Source organism: Balaenoptera borealis, assembly GCF_965194805.1.
Source record: "Balaenoptera borealis genome assembly, chromosome: 3".
NCBI lineage: Eukaryota > Metazoa > Chordata > Mammalia > Artiodactyla > Balaenopteridae > Balaenoptera > Balaenoptera borealis.
The window spans coordinates 54729728-54742824 of record NC_138866.1 but is presented as its reverse complement, the minus strand read 5'-3'; the positions used below and the strand labels follow the sequence as shown (position 1 = coordinate 54742824).

The following is a 13097-nucleotide window of genomic DNA, read 5'->3' as shown; positions in this document are numbered from 1 at the left end:
GAAATAAGAGCTACCAATACTGAAAAGACAAAGAACCACTAAATCTTAAAGATGCATTTTGATTGGATATTATTGAGTTCTACATGTACTGCCACTCCAACTTTGAGCCTGCTTAGCAAAGAACTAGTGTCAGCAACAGTGCTAAGATATCAGCATCATTCACACACATACTCTCTAATAAGCCATACCCAGATTCGAACCAGCCCTACATATTTTACATTATGACAAGAACACTAATTTAAGTTGAGGCAGCTTAGCATAATAGAACTTACACAGTAAAACACTTAACCTTTTGACCCCTTGGTTACAATAAGCCTCCAGATTCTCATATGTAAAACAGTAATAAAAGGAGTATAAATCTCAGGAGTTTTCTGAGGATTATATGAGATATTGCAAGTAAAGCACTGAATAAAGTAAAGGAGCATAAACCAAAAAAATACATAAAGGTTAGCTATGAATATTATTATTTCTTTTTGCTTTTTCGTTAAATTGGCACTGGCTGGAGAACAGTGTATAATGATACATAAAAAGCAAGTGGAATTTTTATATTTGTAAGAACATTTAACATTTTCTCATTAGTATTATTCTAAGGTCAATGACGTACAGGAATCAGTGATATTTTCAGTCTATTACATTTCCCCTTTTGGTATCTCTTCATGTAAAATCCTATATTCCTACACACACAAAAAAAACTGTCCCCCCATGTTTGGTAAACTCTGTTCTGACATGGGAGTATTCTTCCTGGTATTTCATAAGGCCATTAATTCATTGCACTAACCATTCACGTGAATTTAAAAAATAGAATAAACTTTGGATACCTGGGTGAGCAAAAATCTGTGTGGAAATTGGAGGTTCTATGAGTATAATAAATAAGCCCAGCACTAAAAAGAGACATGCTTTTCCTGTAAATGTCAACATATTCATGATTAATTCTCATAGGCATACTTAAAAAAAAAAAAATGGAAAAAGTAAAAGCATTCACAACCACCCAGTCCCAAAGTTACAGATAATATCAGCATGCTGGAAGAGTAAGATAAACACCAACATGATGTGACTGCATGATAAATAACTCTTCTGTGAAGGAGAAAACATAAATATTGATTAATTTAAAAAAAAAATTAAAATTACAATCACAGAAGAAATAACATGAATAACTAATACAGATATGAAGAAATGCTTAAACTCATTTTTAAAAAAGAAAACCAAATTAAAACAATGTGATATAACTTCATACCCATAATATTAACAAGTATTAAAATGCTAGGTAACAAAAATTGTTGGAGAGATCGTGGGAATATGGGAATGTTCATGTAGTACAGATGGTCATTTAGAATGTGCAGCTATTATGGAGAGCAATCTGACAGTACTCAGTCAGATTAAGTATATAAATACTCTAAGAAGTAGCATTCCTTTTCCTGAGCATATATCCTAGAGAAATTGCCCCCAGATCCAAAAGGGAAGACGACTACAGCATTGCTTTTCATGGTGGGAAACTGGAGGCAATTTGGAGGACCATTCCTGGGGAATGGACATAAAAACATGGTGGATGCAAACCATGGAATACTGGAAGACTATGAGAAGCAATAGGCTAAATGTAAATGTAATTTAAATAGTTCATAGAAGCATGGCTGTGTAAAAATTATAAGATAAAAATGAGACCTATAACATAACAGCTTATAAAATAAAAATACATACCTATAAAAATAGCATGTACTTTTCAAGAATACACATATAATAAAAGGATAGAAAATAAATATATTAGAATGATTACCTTTTTAGGCTAGTGGTAGAGTAGAGAACATGATAAGAGATAAAGATATGAGACTTCATAAATATGTTTTAAAAAATGGGGGGCTGTTTTACATTTCTATTGCTACATAACAAATTACCACAAACTTAGCAATTTAAAATAATTCAAATTCATTACCTCACAGTTCCTGTATGTCAGAAGTACAGACAGGGCTCAAGTGGATTCTCTGCTCCAGGTCTCATAAGACTGAAACCTAAGTGACAGCTGGAGCAAGGGTCTCATCTGAGGCTCAGAGCCCTCTTCCAAGCTAATGTGGTTATTGGCAGGAGTCATTTCCCTGCAGTTGTAGAAGTCATAAACTGTACCTTCAAGACCATCAGAATAGCATCTCTCTGATGCTTCAACTTCTTTTAAAGGGCTCATCTGATTAAATCAGGCCCACACAGAACAATCTCCTCTTTGATTAATTCAAAGTTAACTGATTAGTAACTTAATCACAGGAGTATTAGCCCATCATATTCACTGGTCCTGTCCATGTTCAAGAGAATTTGATAAAACAGGGCATGTACATTCAAATTTTATAGTATAAAATTTTATAAATTTCCAAATAAATATTTTATCAGTGATATCAAGCAGATAAAAATGAGTAAAGATATAGAATACTAAAACATTATCATTAATAACTTTGACTTAATGAACACACATAAAACTTTGCATCCAAAAATTGGATTATAAAAAAAAAGGATTTTTAAAGATGTGCAATACAAATTAGACACAAAAGGAAAACATGGAAACTTGCATAGCTCTATTGATATCAGAAGAAATAGATTATATTACATACTTACTAATACCACTTTGGTTAAATCTAACTTAAATATTAGTACAGTAAGAAAGTAAAAGAAACAAATTATATGGTTTTGAAAAGTACTTTAAGAGACTGTCCTTATTATGTATATGTCTGCATAACTGTTGAGAGAAATGATTAGAATTAATAAGATTGAATTTATTTTAATATTATTTTTTAACAGTTAGTTTGTTATAAAGTAAAAGGTTTTTTTTATATATAGTAACAACAAGCAGGTAGGTAGAAAAGAAAAAAAGAAACAGGAGTCGAGGGAGAGATTTTAGAAGCAGTTATGATTGGATTCTGAGCCAGCAGCTTATATTGTTTACTCATGCCTATTAATGTTTATTAATATCTACTTGGCCTCAGCCTTATACATATTATTTCCATTTCACAATCTAATTCTATTGTGCCCCTCCAATTACATATTTCATTAAATCACATAATAACTAGTTCAGGCAGTCCAGGCTTAGAGTACCATGGTCAGCTGTTGAGCTGTCTTCCATGGCCCATGGAGAATACTTGACAGTGAAGAAGGGCATGGCCTTTCTCTAAAAACCTTAGAGATTGTATTGTGCTTTCTCTAAGTCACTTGACAGATACATCTCTGTCTGCCATAGATCCTCCCAATACTAGGTCCTAGACCCAAGTAGCAGGGGGACTTGTGCTACAGGTGGTCTTGCTCTATTCTTACTTTAGGCTAGTAGCTGTATGGTAGATCTAGAACTTGGGTCAGTGCAGCTCACCACAAGTTGTTATATGTTGTCTTCCAGATCTTATGAGACCTACCTACTACTGTGTCTCTGTCTTTATAGCAGGCAAGGTAAAGTGCAACAATTTTTTCTCACTTTAGAAGGGATGTCTTAACATGACTCAAATAAATGAACATTAGAAATTTCACCCATGTGACAGGCCCCTGAGCTTTAATAAGATATAAAATCTACCCTCTAGAATTCATGTTTCTTATTAAGGCAAATAGGGTCCTTAGTTCTTTAAACTCACCAGGTCTGTGGTGGGATAGACAGGCTTTCAAATGACTAAATCCCCAACCAAAATATGAATGCAACCATCATGTGTTCTAGCCCTTCCCAAATTCCTTATCTCCAAAACTGTGAACAAAATTAAAATGATTGTTTTAAGCTGCTACTTAATGGGTAATTTGTTATGCAGTAATAGGATAACCAAAGAAAGGTCTAATTAACATAACATCATCAAATATTCTCTGGGATGTCATCACTATCAAGTTATTCCCAGATTATATTATGATAGAAAGCAACAGAGTTGATGGGGCCCTGAGTCAAGAAATAAATATATACTTTTTTCACTGTCATATGAGAGTAAAATGATTTTGATTTTCTTTAATGATATAGATGGATAAATAAGTATTTGCTAGAGAAACAGTTTCATATAAGGTACTAGTGGCTATGCTTGTTTATGCCAGTAAAGATACAACAGCTGGAAATGGAGAAGAAACCAGCAAAGATTTAGAAAAAGCAAGGGTAAGACAAAATCAAGTGAAAAGGCCCTAAGCCAAGTGACAGAGTGTTTCACGAAAAAGAAGCTTACCTCTGGTGGGGAGTAATGAGATTACAGGATGAGGAGGAGTAGCTTTAATCATATTGGTGATGTTTGGTTTCATAACCTGAATAGTTTATAGTAGTAATCACTTTATTATTTGTTTTAGTATATAGTATTACTTTCATATATAATAAATACCTCACAATAAAAAACAAAAATAAGTTAAAAATTCATTGCCAATAAGTCAAAAATTCATTGTGGCATAGGGGAAAAGGGAAACAATTATTTTGACAGGTTTCTATAGAAAATAATCCACCATGGAAGGCAATTATACTGTGAAATGAAGGAAGGAGAGACATACATTAACAGTTGAACTTGTCCCCAGCTCTAGAAGCTATGTTAACAGATATGCTACCCCAAGCTTATTACTTGTACTTAACCCAAGACAAATTAGTAATTTGTGAAGTGTGCATTTGGCAAAAAGTTAAATATTCTGTTAGAAATGCGTGATATGTTAAGCCTTATATAAATAACCAAATTTTCCAAAATTTTTTTTTATGAAACTTGCTAAAAATGTACAACAAAAGCTGCAACGTTAATAGAAGAACAACAATCAAAATGAAGCCCTTTGGGTTTATTCATTTATTTTATAAATACACTAGAAGAAAAAACATAATTTCCTCTTAAAAATATAAAACTCATTTTGAAAAACTTTCTCCCTTAAGAAATAATAATTCACTAGGAACACAACATTTCCAAAGTTGTGTTTCCCTTTGTTTTAACATTAAAAACTCCATTTAAAAAAATCTTGTGCTTTAAAAACTGCTTTCCCAATGAGGGAATAGAGTAAACTTTCAGACAGAATTTCTGAGGCTGAGTCCATTTTAAACAATGACAGGAAGCAGTTCTTTTTCCTGACGCATAATTGGAGAAGGGTCATGGCAAGGAGTACGGAAGGGAGCACCAAAAGTAGACACCACGTGGCAAGCAGCTCAGCAATAAGATTTACTCTTTTATTACGAAAGATAAACAGCAAAATACCAGCAGCAGCAGAATCTCTCTCTATGTCTCTCTGTCTCTGTCTCTCTTTCTCACACACACACACACAAACACACACACTTCTTTCAACTGCAGCTTCTTGCAACTTTCTTGAAGAATATGATGTAATTGTCTTAGCAGTGGTTACATAATTGACCTCCACTAAAGTTGGAGATTATTTTCTCAAGTCCTATTTGAATGTGTGTCAAGGGAATCATTTCAGAAGAAAGCAAGGAGGTTTCCTGCAGTTCCTGAAGGATGTATTGCTAGCCTCCAGCCACATGCAGGAGGTAGAATTAGACTCACTCTTTGGGATAATTTTCTATATTAAAACTGCTAGGGTGGAAGAGAGCCATTCACTAATCCCTAGAGATATTATTTTTGGGGGGGGGGTTAAATTTTTTTTAACATCTTTATTGGAGTATAATTACTTTACATTGTTGTGTTAGTTTCTGCTGTGTAACAAAGTGAATCAGCTATACGTATACTTATATCCCCATATCCCCTCCCTCTTGCATCTCCCTTCCACCCTCCCCATCCCACCCCTCTTAAGATATCATCTTTTTTTTTTTTTTCCTTGTGGGATTTTTTTTTTTTTTAATTCAGACAGAAAGTCACAAAAATTGTACTCATCCTCATCAGTTCACTCAGTCCCATGTAATTAATTTTTTTTTTCATCTTGATCTTTTGTTAGCACTTTTATGAGTTCATCAGTTTTTCATTAGAGTTCTGAAAATGCTTATTCATTCAGTTCAGCAGTACAGTCAGTTACCAGAAACCTGTACTTGTCAGAGTCTTTTCCATGACTTTCTTGAAGATGAAACCCTTTTATAGGAACATATTTGCAAAATCATCAGAGTACACCCAGAACTGTCTGTAAATGACAAAAGACTTAAAAATGACCACGGTTAAAGATTTGATGAAAGTTCATAATAATGCAGTTGACAAGAAAATTAGTTATTTCTGAGATATACATTTTAAAGTAATAACTAGGATTATTACTTATAACATTATACCAGAACATATAAGATTTTTAGAAATTTCATGTAATGTCTGAAACATTTATATTAACATATTTCCATACATATTTCCATACAAATACAAATATAAGATTTTTAGAAATTTCATGTAATGTCTGAAACATTTATATTAACATATTTCCATACAAATAGCCCAATGAAAGTTTAGTATTAGTTGTTTTGTTTGTTTTTTTATACTGCAGGTTCTTAATAGGCATCAATTTTGTACACATCAGTGTATACATGTCAATCCCAATCGCCCAATTCAGCACACCACCATCCCCACCCCACCGCAGTTTTCCCCCCTTGGTGTCCATATGTCCATTCTCTACATCTGTGTCTCAACTTCTGCCCTGCAAACTGGCTCATCTGTACCATTTTTCTAGGTTCCACATACATGCATTAATATACAATATTTGTTTTTCTCTTTCTGACTTACTTCACTCTGTATGACAGTCTCTAGATCCATCCACGTCTCAACAAATGACTCAATTTCGTTCCTTTTTATGGCTGAGTAATATTCCATTGTATATATGTACCACATCTTCTTTATCCATTCGTCTGTTGATGGGCATTTAGGTTGCTTCCATGACCTGGCTATTGTAAATAGTGCTGCAATGAACATTCGGGTGCATGTGATTTTTTGAATTACGGTTTTCTCTGGGTATATGCCCAGTAGTGGGATTGCTGGGTCATATGGTAATTCTATTTTTAGTTTTTTAAGGAACCTCCATATTGTTCTCCATAGTGGCTGTATCAATTTACCTTCCCACCAACAGTGCAAGAGGTTTCCCTTTTCTCCACACCCTCTCCAGCATTTGTTGTTTGTAGATTTTCTGATGATGCCCATTCTAACAGGAGTGAGGTGATACCTCATTGTAGTTTTGATTTGCATTTCTCTAATAATTAGTGATGTTGAGCATCTTTTCATGTGCTTCGTGGCTGTCTGTATGTCTTCTTTGGAGAAATGTCTATTTAGGTTTTCTGCCCATTTTTGGATTGGGTTGTTTGTTTCTTTAATATTGAGCTGAATGAGCTGTTTATATATTTTGGAGATTAATCCTTTGTCCGTTGATTCATTTGCAAATATTTTCTCCCATTCTGAGGGTTGTCTTTTCGTCTTGTTTATGGTTTCCTTTGCTGTGCAAAAGCTTTGAAGTTTCATTAGGTCCCACTTGTTTATTTTTGTTTTTATTTCCATTACTCTAGGAGGTGGATCAAAAAAGATCTTGCTGTGATTTATGTCAAAGAGTGTTCTTCCTATGTTTTCCTCTATGAGTTTTATAGTGTCCAGTCTTATATTTAGGTCTCTAATCCATTTTGAGTTTATTTTTGTGTATGGTGTTAGGGAGTATTCTAATTTCATTCTTTTACATGTAGCTGTCCAGTTTTCCCAGCACCACTTATTGAAGAGACTGTCTTTTCTCCATTGTATATCTTTGCCTCCTTTGTCATAGATTAGTTGACCATAGGTGCGTGGGTTAATCTCTGGGCTTTCTATCTTGTTCCATTGATCTATGTTTCTGTTTTTGTGCCAGTACCATATTGTCTTGATTACTGTAGCTTTGTAGTATAGTCTGAAGTCTGGGAGTCTGATTCCTCCAGCTCCATTTTTTTGCCTCAAGACTGCTTTGGCTATTCGGGGTCTTTTGTGTCTCCATACAAATTTTAAGATGATTTGTTCTAGCTCCGTAAAAAATGCCATTGGTAATTTGATAGGGATTGCATTGAATCTGTAGATTGCTTTGGGTAGTATACTCATTTTCACAATGTTGATTCTTCCAATCCAAGAACATGGTGTATCTCTCCATCTGTTGGTATCATCTTTAATTTCTTTCATCAGTGTCTTATAGTTTTCTGCATACAGGTCTTTTGTCTCCCTAGGTAGGTTTATTCCTAGGTATTTTATTCTTTTTGTTGCAATGGTAAATGGGAGTGTTTCCATAATTTCTCTTTCAGATTTTTCATCATTAGTGTATAGGAATGCAAGAGATTTCTGTGCATTAATTTTGTATCCTGCAACTTTACCATATTCATTAATTAGCTCTAGCAGTTTTCTGGTGGCAGTTTCAGGATTCTCTATGTATAGTATCATGTCATCCGCAAACAGTGACAGTTTTACTTCTTCTTTTCCAATTTGTATTCCTTTTATTTCTTTTTCTTCTCTGATGGCCGTGGCTAGGACTTCCAGAACTATGTTGAATAATAGTGGTGAGAGTGGACATCCTTGTCTTGTTCCTGATCTTAGAGGAAATGCTTTCAGTTTTTCACCATTGAGAATGATGTTTGCTGTGGGTTTGTCATATATGGCCTTTATTATGTTGAGGTAGGTTCCCTCTATGCCCACTTTCTGGAGAGTTTTTATCAGAAATGGGTATTGAATTTTGTCAAAAACTTTTTCTGCATCTATTGAGATGATCATATGGTTTTTATTCTTCAATTTGTTAATATGGTGTATCACATTGATTGATTTGCGTATATTGAAGAATCCTTGCTTCCCTGGGATAAATCCCACTTGATCGTGGTGTATGATCCTTTTAATGTGTTGTTGGATTCTGTTTGCTAGTATTTTGTTGAGGATTTTTGCATCTATATTCATCAGTGATATTGGTCTGTAAATTTCTTTTTTTGTAGTGTCTTTGTCTGGTTTTGGTATCAGGGTGATGGTGGCCTCATAGAATGAGTTTGGGAGTGTTCCTTCCTCTGCAATTTTTTGGAAGAGTTTGAGAAGGATGGGTGTTAGCTCTTCTCTAAATGTTTGATAGAATTCACCTGTGAAGCCATCTGGTCCTGGACTTTTGTTTGTTGGAAGATTTTTAATCACAGTTTCAATTTCATTACTTGTGATTGGTCTGTTCATATTTTCTGTTTCTTCCTGGTTCAGTCTTGGAAGGTTATACCTTTCTAAGAATTTGTCCATTTCTTCCAGGTTGTCCATTTTATTGGCATAAAGTTGCTTGTAGTAGTCTCTTAGGATGCTTTGTATTTCTGCGGTGTCTGTTGTGACTTCTCCTTTTTCATTTCTGATTTTATTGATTTGAGTCCTCTCCCTCTTTTTCTTGATGAGTCTGGCTAATGGCTTATCAATTTTGTTTATCTTCTCAAAGAACCAACTTTTAGTTTTATTGATCTTTGCTATTGTTTTCTTTGTTTCTATTTCATTTATTTCTGCTCTGATCTTTATGATTTCTTTCCTTCTGCTAACTTTGGGTTTTGTTTGTTCTTCTTTCTCTAGTTTCTTTAGGTGTAAGGTTAGATTGTTTACTTGAGATTTTTCTTGTTTCTTTAGGTAGGCTTGTATAGCTATAAACTTCCCTCTTAGAACTGCTTTTGCTCCATCCCATAGGTTTTGGGTCGTCGTGTTTTCATTGTCATTTGTCTCTAGGTATTTTTTTATTTCCTCTTTGATTTCTTCAGTGATCTCTTGGTTATTTAGTAACGTATTGTTTGGCCTCCATGTGTTTGTCTTTTTTACGTTTTTTTCCCTGTAATTCATGTCTAATCTCATAGCGTTGTGGTCAGAAAAGATGCTTGATATGATTTCAATTTTCTTAAATTTACTGAGGCTTGATTTGTGACCCAAGATGTGATCTATCCTGGAGAATGTTCCGTGCGCACTTGAGAAGAACGTGTAATCTGCTGTTTTTGGATGGAATGTCCTATATATATCAATTAAATCTATCTGGTCTATTGTGTCATTTAAAGCTTCTGTTTCCTTATTTATTTTCATTTTGGATGATCTGTCCATTGGTGTAAGTGAGGTGTTAAAGTCCCCCACTATTATTGTGTTACTGTCGATTTCCTCTTTTATAGCTGTTAGCAGTTGCCTTATGTATTGAGGTGCTCCTATGTTGGGTGCATATATATTTATAATTGTTATATCTTCTTCTTGGATTGATCCCTGGATCATTATGTAGTGTCCTTCCTTGTCTCTTGTAACATTCTTTATTTTAAAGTCTATTTTATCTGATATGAGTATAGCTACTCCAGCTTTCTTTTGATTTCCATTTGCATGGAATATCTTTTTCCATCCCCTCACTTTCAGTCTGTATGTGTCCCTAGGTCTAAAGTGGGTCTCTTGTAGACAGCATATATATGGGTCTTGTTTTTGTATCCATTCAGCCAGTCTATGTCTTTTGGTTGGGGCATTTAATCCATTCACGTTTAAGGTAATTATCGATATGTATGTTTCTATGACCATTTTCTTAATTGTTTTGGGTTTGTTTTTGTAGGTCCTTTTCTTCTCTTGTGTTTCCCACTTAGAGAAGTTCCTTTAGCATTTGTTGTAGAGCTGGTTTGGTGGTGCTGAATTCTCTTAGTTTTTGCTTGTCTGTAAAGCTTTTGATTTCTCCATCAAATCTAAATGAGATCCTTGCTGGGTAGAGTAATCTTGGTTGTAGGTTCTTCCCTTTCATCACTTTAAGTATATCATGCCACTCCCTTCTGGCTTGCAGAGTTTCTGCTGAGAAATCAGCTGTTAACCTTATGGGAGTTCCCTTGTATGTTATTTGTCGTTTTTCCCTTGCTGCTTTCAATAATTTTTCTTTGTCTTTAATTTTTGCCACTTTGATTACTATGTGTCTCGGCGTGTTTCTCCTTGGGTTTATTCTGTATGGGACTCTCTGCGCTTCCTGGACTTGGGTGGCTATTTCCTTTCCCATGTTAGGGAAGTTTTCGACTATAATCTCTTCAAATATTTTCTCTGGTCCTTTCTCTCTCTCTTCTCCTTCTGGGACCCCTATAATGCGAATGTTGTTGCGTCTAATGTTGTCCCAGAGGTCTCTTAGGCTGTCTTCATTTCTTTTCATTCTTTTTTCTTTAGTCTGTTCCGCAGCAGTGAATTCCACCATTCTGTCTTCCAGGTCACTTATCTGTTCTCCTGCCTCATTTATTCTGCTATTGATTCCTTCTAGTGTAGTTTTCATTTCAGTTATTGTATTGGTCATCTCTGTTTGTTTGTTCTTTAATTCTTCTAGGTCTTTGTTAATCATTTCTTGCATCTTCTCAATCTTTGCCTCCATTCTTATTCCGAGGTCCTGGATCATCCTCACTATCATTATTCTGAATTCTTTTTCTGGAAGGTTGCCTATCTCCACTTCATTTAGTTGTTTTTCTGGGGTTTTTTCTTGTTCCTTCATCTGGTACATAGCCCTCTGCCTTTTCATCTTCTCTATCTTTCTGTAACTGTGGTTTTTGGTCCACAGGCTGCAGGATTGTAGTTTTTCTTGCTTCTTAGAGATATCATCTTAAACCTGGTTTGTATATATCTGAATCTGTAAGAGCAGTTTACTGGATCCATTCAAAAACCTTATTGATTTAGTTATTTAAAATGTCAAGCTGATAATTTGACATCATTCTGGCAAAAATATATATATATATACATTAAGGTTTTTTTGTAATTTTTGAAGTCACATACACATTGACTATGAATGGTGATGACATGATATAAATATTTTTATTGAAGCAACCCATTTTGCCCACTGACATACATGCTTACAACTGGAAAACACCATTATCTAAGTTTCTCCTATCTTCTATTTAAATGATTCATTTCCTGTGGAGATTTAAAAATATATATTATGGGGTAAAATTATTTTTATTCATAAAAAAGGAATATTTTTATCTATGCTTCCATTATGGCAAGATTATTCATATCTCCTTTTAACTATTTATTATCATGTAGTCATCAATTTTCCAATTAAAACATCATCTTCTAAGTTGATTACATTCCTTAGCATTCACATTTTTTTAGAGAAATAAAACATTACCATTATCACTTTCATCTAAGGTCTTGCCTTACATCACTAATTACTATATACAGCTGTGAAGCATCACGGACACCTATTCAGAAGCTTACAGCCTCAAAAGTTTAGTACAATTGCAGCTGAATATAAGCAAAACTTATACTCAACCAAACAAAAGTAAACGTGCAACTTGTTTTATCATTTTAAAAGTATGACTACCCCAGAAGGAAATACAGATAAATTTACTAATTCAGTCCTTATTTACAATTCTATAATGAGCATTTATCATGTAACTGTCTTCTGAAATATTAATATCTGTTAGTGAATTTCAATGAGCTTGACTTCTATAAATACACTAGGACAGATATAATTAAATATGTAATAATCATTTGTTTAATGTCTGCCTACTAGACTATAAGAGAAATGCTTGCCTTTTTTACTCCTGAGCACTCAATGGTTAGTGTTGAATGACCGAATAAATAAATGATTGAATTATTATATATCATAATGTCTGGTTTAAGTCAAAATTTTTTACCTACTGATAAAATAGCATTCTATATCAAAAACTTATTTTTCAGAACAGAATGATAAACAACTTTAAGTCACATAGTTGCTCTGACTCTTTCTGCCTCAGGTGATTCAGAATATGTTTATATAATTTTTAAGATTATCAACAAAATTTTAAAAAGATCATTTGGGGGGAAACCAGAAGATATGAAGACACCCAAGACTAAACTCAATAAAGAGTCAGCCAAGTTCAGCATGAAAAATACAAGAGGAGGCAGTTCAAGGCTATACTCCTTATAGTACAAGCCAGTAAAGATACTTGAAAGAAATCACTGCCCCCAAATCACACTGAGTAGTAATCAACTATTCATCTATTTGTAATATCAGCCCTGCTCTACAAACTATAAATACATGCTAGTGTAAAAGGTTTGTAAATATCCACACACAGTAAATATATGTATATATCTAAAAGAAATGGCTTTGGGTATTCAGTCTAGTCCTATTTCCTTCAACTCTCCTACATATATGTGAAAAAGACACTCCTTTCTTTATCATATGAGGACCATTCTCATACTCACTTAGTAAACGTACCCCTTAATAATGACATGATCTGCACAGTCTAGCAAAAGCGTGGATTAGGAAAAACACAAGGAGGAAGTGGAGAGGGAAGGAAATAT

The 13097-nt window shown here is 34.2% G+C and overlaps 1 pseudogene across 1 annotated transcript in view; it reads left to right on the top strand.

Annotated features, from left to right (window-relative positions):
• The first annotated feature begins 4018 nt into the window (after positions 1-4018).
• LOC309625851 (transcription elongation factor 1 homolog pseudogene) overlaps positions 4019-13097 on the top strand; it is a 55554-nt pseudogene continuing 46475 nt past the window's right edge. Inside the window, exon 1 of the transcript in view lies at positions 4019-4093. The product of the transcript in view is annotated as a transcription elongation factor 1 homolog pseudogene (transcript). The remainder of the gene's footprint in view (positions 4094-13097) is intronic.